The sequence below is a fragment of the Microcebus murinus genome, chromosome 26 (genome assembly GCF_040939455.1).
Source record: "Microcebus murinus isolate Inina chromosome 26, M.murinus_Inina_mat1.0, whole genome shotgun sequence".
Lineage (NCBI taxonomy): Eukaryota > Metazoa > Chordata > Mammalia > Primates > Cheirogaleidae > Microcebus > Microcebus murinus.
The window spans coordinates 14,582,759-14,596,708 of NC_134129.1; the positions used below are offsets into that span (position 1 = coordinate 14,582,759).

A 13,950-nucleotide genomic window follows, 5' to 3' on the forward strand; every position below is an offset into this window, starting at 1 on the left:
TAAGAGAATGTCTTTGTTCTTAGGAGGTACAATTGAAGTGTTTAGAGGTAAAAGGACACGATACATCTTACTCTCAAATGGTTCAGAAAACATGTTTTTATGTGATGAAAGAAAATGAAAAATGTTGACAATTGGTGACTCTGGATAAAGCATATGCGGGAGTTCTTTATTCTGGATGTTTCAATGATTCCATGTAAAAAGTTTAAAGAAACATTTTTAGCAGATATATATAAACTGGAAATTATGTCCAGTTACTGTTACTTTTAAATTAACATTTACTTCCATTAAAAATGCATTTATAGTCTTTGTATTTTCTTTTTCAAACGGCTTTCACACATACTCTTGTTTACATGATGGTACTATTATTGAGCTGAATTTTTTTTATTGGATGTTTTACTATTATGGCCACAGCGTAGATGCCTTGTTCTGTGATTCTTTACTAGATTTAATGAGTTTATGACTTACGAATAGTTTTATAAAATAAGTTTAATTATTTTATAATAATGTGATAAAATGAAGTACAACTTTACAAATGTAAAAAATGCTATGCAGAGATAAGATCTTTATATTAGCAGTATTTTTCCTGATTGTCTCATCAGTTATTTCAATCATAAGGTGATAAATACCAACTAGCATAATTTAGAACATTAAAAATTCTAGGTACAACTTATTAAATCTTTATTCTGTACTTTAATGTTCACTTCAGCTAGTTGCTTTAAAAATCTATTAAGTATTCCCTTAGCTCCATAAAAATGCTTTGTTTAAAAGTGGGTCTGGTTTTAGTATCATACATTTGTCATATTTTGAAGGAAATTCAAGAATAAGTATCTATTATAGTGTTTCTCAGAATGGTATTAATAATTGCAGACCTTTTTTGAGCATTTAAAAATTTTATAATGCCTTTGTTCCAGGCATTACATTCTAAGCACTTTACATTTTAATAATTTATTTCATTCTCATAACAACCTTATGGTGACACATTGCCTTGATTTGTTGAGTGTTTTCAATTCTAACTAAAACTAGGCTTAGATGCTAAGCTTCAGAAGCCTCTAGTTTTCTTAACCTCTTTTTGCCAAATAGATACTGTGGAAATCAGTGATCTGGAACTTAATAAAGAAAAATCTATCATTTATATTTACATTAAGAAAATCTGCCATGTTAGAATTTTCTAGTTTGTATGTAGTGGATAGCTTTAGCTTCAAACTAGACTTTCTGTTGCCCTCATGATATTGAAAGGATGCATATACCAAGACGATTCTTTAGTAATAGTGATGAGAAAGGAAATAAATATGACCTTTACCACCCAAGTAAGAGGTAGACTGATATGTAGGAATTTAGCTTTACTAAACTTTTAAATTTTATGGACAAGTGATATAACAACAACAAAAGAATTAAATTAAAAAAACAACAACAAGGGACTGATATGGTATTGCTAACTTTTCTTTTGCTCTTCTGTTGGATTATAACACATATACTATAAAGTACATAAATCCTGAGTGTCATTTTGATGAAATTTTATGAAGTCAACACCTGTTTAACCATTATCAAGAACAAGATATAGGACATTTTCATCAACCCAGGAGCCTCCTTCATGTCCCCTGACAATTATCACACCCTTCCAAAGGTAACTATTATTGTGATGTGACTTCATTCACTATTCATTTAGTATTGTTTAATTTTGAATTCTGTGTCTGGCTTTTTTTGATCTTGTTTATGAGTTATCCATGTTGATGCATGTGGCAGTAGTTCATCTTTTCTTTCATTGGTGTGAAACACCTCATTGTATGGATATATCGCAATTTATCCATTTTACTCTGATGAACATTTGGGCTGTTGCCAGCTTTTGGCTGTTATGAATAATCTGCAAGAACATTCTTGAGCATGTCTTTTGGTCCGTACGGATACACATTTCTATTTGGTAAACACCTGAGAGTGAAATTGCTGAGTCATAGGCTATTTGGCTGTTTAGCTTTAGCAGATTCTACTAATTTTCCAAAGCAGTTAAATCAATTTACACTTTCATCAGTAGTGTACAAGAGTTCTGATTGCTCCACATCCTCACCAAAGCTTGAAATTATTAGTATTTTAAATTAAATTTTAGCTCCCTTGGTACATATGTAGTGAAAATGTAATGTTGTTTTTATTCATAGTTCCCCAATGACTTAAAAGTTCACATATTCAAATGCCTGTTGACCATTTGAATATCCTTTTTTGAGAAATGCCTGACTTTTGCCCATTTTTCTATTGGGTTCTTGACCCTAGAAATGTAAGAATTCTTACCCTAGAAATAGATAATTTCAGTTGTTTGTTGGATTAAGTATTAAAGATATCTTTCCTAGTGTTTGGCTTGCTTCTTCACTCTTTTAATAGTGTGTCTTGATTAAGATAATTTCTTAATTTTAATTAAGTCTGTTTTACCAAATTATTCTTCTGTGGTTAGTGCTTTTGTGTTTTGTGTAAGAAATCTTTGCCAAGAAGATATTCTTCTGTTTTCTTTTATAAACTTGACTGTTTTAACTGCTGCATTTAGGGTTATATATAGTATATGGTAGGCTTCGGGGTTTATTTTATTTTCCATATAGAAATCCAGTTACAGTAGTATTAATATTTGTTGAAAAGATTGTCCTTTCTTTACTATAATGCAAGAATGCTTTTGTTGTAATTCAGGTGGCTGTTTATTCATAAATTTATTGTTGGACTCTATTCTGTTCCATTGGTCTTGTGCCAGTGCTATACTCTTTTAATTATTGGAGCTTTATAATTAGTCTTAATACCTGATAGTTTAAATTCTCTAACTTTTTTCTTCAGAATGGCCTTCATTTTTCTTGGTCCTTTGAATTTTAGTAAAAATTTTTCACTTAGCTTTTCAGCAACCCCTTCCCCCCTGCCCAAACTTGCTGGGATTTTGACTAGTTTAATGTAGAGTCCGTAGATCAATTTGGATATATTGGACATCTTTCAGTATGAGACATTAATGAGGTTGTATACCTCCAGATATTTAGACATTTTTATAATTTCTCTCAGAATGTTTTATTTTGTGTGTAGAATTCTTATACATCTTTTTGAAAACTTTTTAGGGTATGATGTTGTGGTTATGTTTTTTAAAAATCCTTGTAATTTATATGTACATGCTAGACTATTTACAGATGACATGATATAGTATTTGAGATTTGCTTCTAATAATCCAAAGGGACGAGGAGGAATGAGAAAGGACAGAATAGATGAAGATTAGCTATGTGTTGATAATTGTTGAAACTGAGTGATGAATATGTGGGATTAATTATATTATTCTTTTTACTTTATAATTTCCCATAAAAATAGGTTTTAAAAAGTGTAATGATTGTAGTAGATTGAAATACACAAATATGTAAGAATCGAAGAATTCATAATTATTTTTAAAAACTCTCATAATCACCAATTCACTATTCTTAAAATAATTTGTAAATGAAAAGAAAAATGCCAACCATTTATTTATCTTTTTCTGTACAGATTATATTTCAGGATTACCAAATAGTTAAGGGGGAAAGCTTAGCTTTAGAAGAATTATGGTTAAGAAACGCTAGAGAATGTTAGGCTTAGAAACTCAACACCGTGCAAGTCCTAATGAAATAATGAATCGAGATAATGATCAGTCATGACTACTAAAGCTATTAGGCAAAAATTAGTTGGGAATTGGATAAAATATAATGGATAGGCCAAAATGGAGTAAGCCTGTGTCTCTTTTTAGAACTAAAAACTCTGGGTAGAATACAACCAGTAACTATCTGAAGACTGAAAAGTAAACAGTAGAAGGAAAATTGGGAAGGGAAGTCAAAACTTGAAAACAGCTTATATAGTGGTGCGCCTACCATTTTTTCCTTTCTGCGACCCAACTTTAACTAAATGGTAGGCTGGATTGTAGAACTACATATTGGGTAGAGCCCTTAGCAAATACTCTAAGAGAAACTCCTTATTTCTAGCCATTGGATAAAGAAAAGGGTCTTCCTCTTTTTTTTTTTTTTTTTCTCTCCCAGCTCTGCAACCAGGCCCACTTATAAAGTTACATTGTCACAATGGCACAAACACTTAAGACTCCAAGAGAAAATCATCTCTCTGGCCAGAGGAATTGGGAAAGAGGCCACTGGAAGCTGAGGCATGCTTTGGAAATCCCAGAGAGAAGAGAGTTAATATGGGAGGTGATTCCCTAATTGTGTGTATGAACCCACAAAGGTCCTACCTCATCCATGTGCTATGCGTACACGGAACAGACCCACAGAAACACAGCACTAAAGAAGTCTCTAGTAAAGACTCTAGTAAAGACTTAGAGAACTAAACTATGATATAAATCACTGCTCAAATCCCAGACTTATCTCTAAGTGATGTCCCTAAAAATAAACTCAAGCAGCATACTCAAGGCTTTGAAAACTGAACTGACGTTGAAAGCATTACCCAGAGGAGGCAAGACAGAACTTGCAGTATAAAACATAAATACAAAAAATCAAATTTTCCAGAGGATGTTTATAGAACCTATAGTCTTATAACCTGATATCCAGAATGTCCAGAATATAATCCACACTTACTTACCAATACGAAGAAACAAGAATATCTAAACATGTTTAAGGGAAAAGACAAAGCAGATGCCAGTCCTTAGAAGATAATTCCGATGATGGAATTATAATAAAAACACCTTAAAGTAACTCATGCTTATGAGTTAAAAGCAAATATTCTTTTCTTTTCTTTTCTTTTTTTTTTTTTTTTGAGATAGAGTCTTGCTTTGCTGCTCGGGCTAGAGTGAGTGCCATGGTGTCAGCCTAGCTCACAGCAACTTCAAACTCCTGGGCTCAAGTGATCCTCCTGCCTCAGCCTCCCGAGTAGCTGGAACTACAGGCGCGAGCCACCATGCCTGGCTAATTTTTTTTTTCTATTTTTAGTTGACTGGCTAATTTTTGTTCTATGTTTAGTAGAGATGGGGTCTCGCTCTTGCTCAGGCTGGTCTCGAACTCCTGACCTCAAGCAATCCTCCCGCCTCGGCCTCCCAGAGTGCTAGGATTACAGGTGTGAGCCACCATGCCCGGCCAAAAGCAAATATTCTTGAACTGAGTGGGGAAAATAATTCTCCTCTGAAAAATAGAAACTATAAAAAAGAATCACATGGGAATTTTGGAACTGAAAAATACAGTATGTGAAATACAGATTTACTGCATGGGCTCAATAGCAGCATAGCGATGACAGAAGAAAAGAGTTAGTGAACATGAAGATAAATCAAGTAGGAATCTCATTACATCTTGTGTCTTCTGTGTCAGGGGTATGTGTCTGCTCTGTCAGTGTTCTGTGAAACCTGATCACTGGCCTTCTGTCTGATGAATTCGTCTGCTATCTAAACATCCTTATTTACTCTATAATTTCTCCTATGCAGTGATCTGTGTGCAATTTGAGCCCTATCTCCTTGGCCACCCCACAGATTCAAATAGGGTCTTGGACTGCCATTTTCCTAGACCTTGTCATTTCAGGCTAAGGACTGTTTAGTCAGTGGGTTAAGCTAATAATTAATCAGCTAAGGGACTAAATATGCCCATGTATATTTTTAAATTTGAAAGCTTTGAAAGTAAACAGGGACAGAGATATAAGTGGAAGTGGATAACATGTGTAAATCATATATTGAAAAATCTTACATTAACTGTAAGGGAGTAAATTTTATCCTAAATATACTTAGTAATGATTATTTTAGTGAAGAAAAAATGCTTTATGGTAGTTTTTTTCTGAATAATCTGTGGTTAAGGATGCATCTAAACTTATTTTAACTAGTTTTCAGATGGTTGTGGACTTGTTTGGCCTACTTGGCTGCACAAAAGCCATCTTGCAGCTCAAAACAACTGTCTTTTTAAGGAAATGGTTACTGTAAAAAGAGGAAGACTTATAGCTTTGAAAATGGGTATATTTTTGGTGGTATTTTAAGTAGCTCTGGTGGCTTCATTGATGTAGTATATATGACAAAACATTGTATTATATTTATATATATTAGTTGCATGTTATTAAATATTTCACGAGCTAGTTCTAAGCCTAGTATAATATTTTAATACTATTTGATAATCATGTTTCCTAAGAGGTCCTTAGAGGACTTATAACATTAATGAAATTCTGTAATTCTTTTAGGTTGATATAATTGTTTCTCTCTCTCTTTTCTAGAGACCTACCTCAGAAATTTACTTATATTTAGCTTTTTCAACAGTAGACTATTCCACAAAGTCTAGAATTTTTGAATTCATCTTGTTTGAACATCTGTTGATACATATAAGTCATATCATTTTTGTATATAGTATAGCAATTAAACAGTTTCCAAAAGGGAAATTATGTTCATATTCATTTGGACATTAACAAATATTTTGGACAGATGAGTATCCCAACAACAAAAAAGGAAAACAAAAGTATGCTAGCATATTTTGCCATTCCAAAGAACATTCATAGAGCCTGTTGCTACTATATAGGAATAAAGTTATACTTCAACTGAAGTTGATCTCATTCAGCCTGAACTGTCCATTTTATTTTTCAATTCCCTTGAAGAAACATGAAAGGGAAAGACAGATAAGAAGTTTAGAAGTTACTGGCATGGAAGTGTAGTCTTTTATCTATTAATAGATCAAATTATTCTTTGACATTTCATCTCCCGCCCAAAATATTTGATTTCATCTTTACCAAAGGAGACTTCTTTTTTTTTTTTTTTTTTTTTTTTTATGTTTTTCCTTTCCTCATGCACATCTCAGAAAGGAGACTTCTTGATATGTGATATATGGTAGGCAGAATAACAACCCTTCAAAGATGTGTCCTGATTCTCAGAACCTGTGACTATGTTAAGTACATGGCAAGGAATAATTAATGTCGTTAATCAACCTTAAAATAGGGAGATTATCCTGTGTTATCTGGGTGGGCTGAATGTAATTACAAAGGTCTTTCTAAGAGAAGAGAGGGCCAGAATAGATGGCAGCCTGAGAAGGACTTGACCTTGTGCTGGCTTGAAGATAGAGGAGGGAGGGGAGTGATGAGCTACGGCGTCTAGAAGCTTGAAAGGGCAAGGAAACAGATTCTCTCTGAGAGCTAGCAGAACCATGCAGCCCTGCCAACACTTTGGTTTCATCCCAGTGAGATCTGTGTTGTACTCTGATCCACAGAACTGTGAGGCAACAAAGTTGTGTTGTTTTAACCTATTAAATTGGTGGTAATTTGTTATAGCAGTCATAGGAAATTAATACATAGTACTTCAACTTAGTTTTTTACTACCAGCGGTTTATATAGTGATTAGTTGAATATTGATATGAATGATAATGTGATTTACTGTGAAGGTCAATTCCAGTTTATTAAGAAGACATTTATGAGCTGGGCACTGTGGCTTGTGCCTTTAATCCTAGCAACTTGAGAGGCTGAAGTGGGAGGATCACTTGAACCCCAGAGTTCAAGACCAGCCTGGGCAACGTAGTGAGACCTCCTCTCTCTAAAAAAAAAAAAAAATAATGAATAAAAATTAACCGTTGCACAGTGGTGCATGCCTATAGTCCCAGGTACTTAGGAGGCTGAGGCAGGAGGATCTCTTGAACCGGAGAATTCAAGGCTACAGCGAGCTGTGATCACACCATTGTACTTCCGCCTAGGTGACAGAGGCAGACCCTGTCTCTAAAAAAAAAAAAAGAGAGAGAGAGACATTTATGTTGATAATATGTTGGGCACTGATGGGCAGGCCTTTGTTTGGCCGGGGAGCTTTATTTTCTATTTCATAGGAATGGTGACATGATTGGTATAGCTAGAGAATACGGAATACATGTACAGTGAGGGTAGAATGGGAGATGAGGCTAGAGAAGTAGACTAAAGCTAGAAAGGAAAATTGATGTGATAAAATAAGTAATCTTCAGAAGCATTGATTTTGCCTCAAAAAGTTCTTTATTATTTGCATTACATAAGCCTGTATTAGTGAATACTATAAATTTTAAGAAGGTTTTTTGTTGTTTTTGTTTGTTTTTGTTTTGAGACAGAGTCTTGCTCTGTTGCTTGGGCTAGATTACTGTGGTGTCAGCCTAGCTCACAGCAACCTCAAACTCTTGGGCTTAAGCGATCCTCCTCCCTCAGCCTCCCAAGTAACTGGCACTACAGGTACATGCCACCACACCCAGCTAATTTTTTCTGTTTTTAGTAGGGACGGGGTCTCACTTTTGCTCAGGGCCTAGGCTGGTCTTGAACTCCTGGCATCAAGTGACCCTATTGCCTTGGCCTCCCAGAGTGTTAGGATTACAGGCGTGAGTCCCCACGCCTGGCCAAGAAGTTTCTACAGTCAGCACAGCTTGAGCTAAATTAGAGTCCATTTTGCCACGGAATGGCTCCCAAAATGGCTTATCTGTCTGATAAATGTACAAAGGACTCAGTGGCAAAATGGAAGGCTGGAGTGTATACAAGCATGGAAAAGAATGAAATATTTCTGATAGAGGATGGTGAATAACCTACCTAACCAATTAGAGACTATCACTATATTTCGTTTTTCTAATCAGTTTACATAAACATGCTTTGCCCCTATGTGCCTTTACTGGGATGAGAAACTGAGGGCCCAGCAAGGATTAAGAAGCTGAGACAGGTTTTTTTCCTCTTCTTTAAAGGCCAAACATAAATAAATTAAAGCTATATTGCCAGTTTTTTTTTTTTTTTTAAAGCTAATGTTTTTGTCTTTGTGCATCGAGTAGATCACATGCTATCCCAGCTTGTGTGTGAGAGAAAGGGAAAGGTAAGGTGTTTAAAATTGAGAATATGGAGGAGTGTATGACTGCTGGTAATGGGGAGTTCTAGAGTAACACTAGGGTAATGCGTGGGAGGTAGCGGGGAGCACAGAATTGTTGCAGAGGAGGAGATCAAGGACCTGACAGGCCAGTATATTGAAGGGATCACTTTGGGTATGCTGAAATCCAAAACTGTGGCAGAAGAGGTGTTGGAGAAGGTAGCGGCCCTCGTAGAGTGAGGGAGCTTGCCCCTGGGGGTGTTGTGAATGACTACAACCTGTAATAGCTGTGATGATAGTCTGGTGGCATGAGATTCAAAGCCGGGGGTTTTGGGGAGCAGAGAAAGGAGAATAATTCAGACATGGCAATGAGGAGCAAGGCAGCCTACCCCGCCTCCAGGGTAGTCATCTGAGATGTGGAAGACAAAACAGCCGTTATGTGAAAAGGTCTGGAGCTAGAGCAGAATTCTAGGAGAGAGTGACATTTCAATTGATGCAAGAAAGGTAAAGAGAGACTGCAGCAATACTGAGGAAATAGGATATTTTGGTGATGATTTATACCACGAGTTTCAGAAGACACAGTGAAAGAATTGTGGAAATTGTGGAAGGAAGGGAAAAGGGGTCAGTGTGACAGGAGAGAGTATATCCAGATGAGAGTACAGGGAGGGAGGATGACCTGGGAGTGTTGGGCTTCTGGTTACCAATATTAAAGGAATGTGGGGCATGATGGATTGATTGGTGCTGATGGTCTCCTAGGCATATTATTGTAAATGTTGAGGGGGGGAGGTTTGTGAGAGGCATATTTGTTGAGAGCAGTCAGATTGTATATGAATTTTCTGTTGCTGCCATATAAATTACCACAAATTGAATAGATTCAAGCAATACAAATTTATTGTTTTAGTTTTGTAGCTCAGAAGTCCAATAGGGCGTCTCACTGGGCTAAAATCAAGGGCTGCCTTCCTCACTGGAAGCTTCAGGGGAGAATCTGTTTCTTGTGTTTTCAAGCTTCTAGAAGCTGCCTGCATTTCTTGGCCTGATGCCAGCTTCTTTCACCCTCAAAGCCATCAACTTTGCATCTTTTTTTTTTTTACCCTTCTGTCTGGTAACTCTGGCCACATCCAGGAAAGGTCCTTTGTTTTTAAGAATTCATGCGATTACTTTGGACCCACCTGGATAATCCAGGATAATCTCCCCATTTCAAGATCCTTAATCTTAATCACACCTGCAGAATCCTTTTCTTTTTTACCATGTGAGGTATTATGACATATTCATAGGTTCCAAGGATTAGGGCATGGATATTCTTGGGAGGCTGTTATTCTGCCTACCACAGGGCTCCCTCTTTCTACCTACTGGTATTAATATAGAGGCAGGTGTAGAGTGGTATAGGTTCAGGGTTATGGTACCTAGTTCAGTGTGTGATTCATTCTGAGGCTTGAGCTCTCCCTGCACCTTCCAGTTTTATGTGAGGCTTATTTGAGGCTGGGGACAGGCTCAGGCCTCAATCTCATCTCTGAAAAAGGGATAAAGTGCTCATATATTCTGTGGGCAAGATTAGTCCATTATATCAATAGGAAGATCAGACTTTATTTGAAGTTGAATCATTGGAATAGTCTTGTGTCCTACTAAGAGAGCTGTATTTATTTAGTTTTTGTTTATTTAATGAGGTTTCATAAATATGTTTCATGTTGATATTTGACAGGCTAGAATTCTAGTGTCAGTTGATATTTGTTTTGAGCCAGAATCCTGTCTGGTTCGTAAAACTTTGGTTTGGGATATAATTCTTGTTCTTACAGGTCAATTTTCAATTTAAGTTGGTCTTAGGAACTGCTATAAAATCAAGGATATCTTTCATTTTGCTAATACTTTGCATCAGTTATAGAGGTAGGCTAATGTTCCCATTCAGTATCAAATACATTGAGAATTACTGTTTAATATCATTTAATATCATTTTTACATTAAACAATTAATTTTAAAAGTATTTGGCCCTTTCTTTGCAAATTAAAATGCTTGTTCTTTTAGAAATAATTATCTTTTCAGTTATATTACAAACTTAGTAATCTGCTGAAGCAAGTTAGAATTTTTCATAAAAGGTGACAAACATTGTTAAGGATTATTGCTTGGGTTTTTGTATTATACCAATCAGTTAAATTTCAGCACTACTTTTAATTAATGTTAATAGATCCATCAGTCCCCAGAATATCTGTGATATCAGATTTAACAAACCTAAATTCTAAAGTAGGTCAGTGGGTCAGTAGGTTATCAGGTTAGAAAAAAATTTATTGCTCAGTTTAAAGCACTGAGCTTAACTTGAATATTATCATTAAGTAGATGAAATTAAGGTTTTTTCCACTAAAATAAGTTAATAGTACATAGGAAAATGTCTTTGTTACTCATGTTTTTCTTGTCTGAAATAGAAACATGTATTTATTAGCCTCCTTATGTATAGCTAGGACTCTATTATTGGACAAGTAAAAGAAGAAGAAAAAAGACAACAATTACATTTTCTAACATGTTCATGGGAGAAATTTTAGAAACTGTTCAACAGTAGAAAATGTGAAGGAGGACCTTCTCAAACTGTAAGGCAAAAACAGCAGATAACACCCATCATGCTAACTGCAGACTTCCCAGCTGAGCCCTTCCAGGCTAGAAGGGATTGGGGCCCACTCCTCAGTCTTCTTTTTTTTTTTTTTTTTTTTTTTTTGAGACAGAGTCTCGCTTTGTTGCCCAGGCTAGAGTGAGTGCCATGGCGTCAGCCTAGCTCACAGCAACCTCAAACTCCTGGGCTCGAGCGATCCTTCTGCCTCAGCCTCCCGAGTAGTTGGGACTACAGGCATGTGCCACCATGCCCGGCTAATTTTTTATATATATATCAGTTGGCCAATTAATTTCTTTCTATTTATAGTAGAGACGGGGTCTCGCTCTTGCTCAGGCTGGTTTTGAACTCCTGACCTTGAGCAATCCACCCGCCTCGGCCTCCCAAGAGCTAGGATTACAGGCGTGAGCCACCGCGCCCGGCCGCCTCAATCTTCTTAAACCGAATAATGGTCAGCCTAGAATTCTGTATCCTGCAAAACTAAGTTGCTTATATGAGGGAGAAGTAAAGACTTTTTCAGACAAGCAAACACTGAGGGAATTTATCAAGACCAGACCAGACCTGGAGGAAGTAATCGACCTGTAGGAAGTACTCGATCTGCATTATACATCAGTCAGTACAACAGACGACCACCAGTGTAAAATCACCCAAAAACTAAAGCTCAGAGCCCATATAAAATAATAGCTTATGAGGTGAAACAAAGCAATAAGGCTCTGGGAAATAGAATGAACATAAATGCATATAACTTATCAATTTTCTCAATAAATGTGAATGGCTTGATTTCCCCACTCAAGAGACATAGGCAGTCCGAATAAAAAAATACAAGCCCAAGTGTCTGCTGTCTCCAGGAAACAAATCTAACCCACAAGGACTCATTCAGACTCAAGGTGAAGAGATGGAAAAAAATATTCCATGAAAATGAAAATCAAAAGAAAGCAGGTGTAGCCATTCTCAGATAAAATAGACTTCAAATCAATAACAGTCAAGAAAAACATGGTCATTATATAATGGTAAAGGAAGCAATTCGAAAGAAGATATAATAACACTGAATATTTATGCACCTAACTGAGGTGTGCCTAGGTTCATAAAGCAAACCCTACTAGATCTAAACCAAGTGATAAACAACAGCATCATAATAGCTGGGGACTTCAGCACCCCAATGACTGAACTGGACAGACCCTCCATGCAGAAAATAAACAAAGAAACACTGGACTTAAATGGGACTCTACAGCAAATGAACCTAACAGAAATTTACAGAACATTCTACTCCAAAACTACTGAATATACATTCTTCTTAGCACATGGAACATTCTCCAAGATTGGTCACATTTTATGCTACAAAACATGTCTCAACAAATTAAAAAAAAATAGTAATTATACCATGTATCTTCTCAGACCACAGTGGAATAAAATTAGAAATCAATTCCAGCAGAAACACACAGTTCTACACAATGTCATAGAAATTAAACAGCATACTGCCAAAAGATTATTGAGTCAAGGAGGAAATTAAGATGGAAATCAAAAGCTTTCTTGAACTAAATGACAAAGAGGACACAATTTATCAAAATCTATGAAATACAGGAAAAGCAGTCCTTAGGGTGAAATTCATAGACTTAAAAGCCCACATCAAAAAGACAGATCACAAATCAGCAATCTAATGAATCATCTCTGGGAACTAGAAAAGGAAGAGCAAACCAAACTCAAACCCAGCAGAAGGAAAGAAATAAGGTCAGAACAGAACTAAATGAAATCAAACCAAAAATATAATACAGAAGATTAATGAAACAAAAAGTTGGTTTTTTGAAAAGATAAAAAAAAATCAGTAGACTTCTCACTAGATTAACCAGAAGCAGAAAAGTAAGGACCCGAATAAGCTCAATCAGAAATGAAAAGGGAGATATTATAATTGATATCACAGAAATATAAAATATCATTTATGAATACTATAAAAATTTCTATAGAAAATGCACACAACCTCCTGGAAATGCACACAACCTGGAAACACACAACCTCCCAAGGCTCAATCAGGGAGAAATAGAAATCCTGAACAGACCAATAGTGAGCCATGAAATTAGAGCAACAATAAAAAAATCTTCCAAAAAAAGTTCTGGACCAGGTGGTTTCACAGCTGAATTTTATCAGACTTATAAAGAAGAATTGAGACCCATACTGCAGAAATTATTTCATAACTTCAAGAAGGAAGGAATCCTCCCCAACTTGTTCTATGAAGCCAGTATCACCTTGATACCAAAGCCAGGAAGGGACACAACAACAACAAAAAAAACTATAGACCAGTATCCATAATGAATATGAATACAAAAATTCTCAATAAAATTGTAGCAACCTGAATTTAGTAGCACATCAAAAACAAAAAAACAAAAAAACAGTCCACAACCAAACTGACTTCATCCCTGGAATGCAAGGTGATTCAGCATACATAAATCCATAAACACAATTCACCACATAAGCAGAAGCAAAGGCAAAGATCATATGATCATCTCAGTAGACACAGGAAAAGCCTTCGACAAAATTCACCATTTTATGATAAAAATGCTTAACAAAATAGGTGAAACATGCCTCAAAATTATAAAAGCCATATATGACAAACCCACAGCCAATATCATAC

General features: G+C 35.9%; 1 protein-coding gene across 11 annotated transcripts in view; it reads left to right on the forward strand.

Moving 5' to 3' along the window:
• CLOCK (clock circadian regulator) overlaps positions 1–13,950 on the forward strand; it is a 107,994-nt gene that overhangs the window by 22,360 nt on the left and 71,684 nt on the right. For 6 of the 11 annotated variants that reach the window (XM_012758244.3, XM_012758253.3, XM_020285305.2 and 3 more), the window contains one exon: positions 1,483–1,624. The exons of the other annotated variants lie outside the window; for them this stretch is intronic. The gene's annotated coding sequence lies outside the window, so the exon portion shown is untranslated. The remainder of the gene's footprint in view (positions 1–1,482; positions 1,625–13,950) is intronic. 11 annotated transcript variants of the gene reach the window in all.